Source organism: Branchiostoma floridae, chromosome 2 (genome assembly GCF_000003815.2).
Source record: "Branchiostoma floridae strain S238N-H82 chromosome 2, Bfl_VNyyK, whole genome shotgun sequence".
NCBI classification, from domain to species: domain Eukaryota; kingdom Metazoa; phylum Chordata; class Leptocardii; order Amphioxiformes; family Branchiostomatidae; genus Branchiostoma; species Branchiostoma floridae.
This window is the reverse complement of record NC_049980.1, coordinates 26049800-26050537: the sequence shown is the minus strand read 5'-3', so window position 1 is coordinate 26050537 and position 738 is coordinate 26049800.

Here is a 738-nt window from a genome sequence, read left to right as displayed (position 1 = left end):
ACCCAGCAGTGAGACACCCACGGGACATTTCCACCAACCCTGACGGCCGCTCCCTCCCCGGTGTTTGCAGGACCTGACATCCACTCAAACCTGTCAAGCCTACCTTGTGGGCCTGCCGCGGGAAGAATAGCTCCTCGGGTTATCTCCGCTGACCCAGAAGACCTCCCCACCTGTTATGCTACAACCGTTACCACATCACCTATTACTTGCGTTATTAAACGTCGTTTTCTCGGCTGTCGTCATGTAAACAGACAGGTGTACTGTTGAGACGGACCCCGCCCCACAGCGTCATCTCCCGCTCCTGGTATAGTCCAGCTCTCATCAGTGTCCATCAAACCTTTCTCTTCGTGCCTAATATACTGATTTCGAGCGCAAAGGGTAGTAATTATGGTATTCATTAGGGAATGGGTGTCCATTGTGTGTGTTTAGTGAGCTGTGATTTTATCACGAGACCACCTACACTTGCGGCCGTTTTCCCCACTTAAAACGGCAGTCGAGCTTTTATACGTTTTGCCCTAAATGCTCCGGAGTACAAATTGGGTGTGTGTGTACATCATTACTCATTAGGGCTGTAGAACATTCCAGTAAATTTGTTTTGTGCTTGTAAGATGTAACGATACGGCACAGAACAGAGGCGGGCAGCGACGAACCCTTCTAGTCGCCGCCGCTTGACGTCATCCCTGTATCGCACCTGATCTCCGCACCATTATGTTCACATCTTCTGTCTTATTTTTTGAG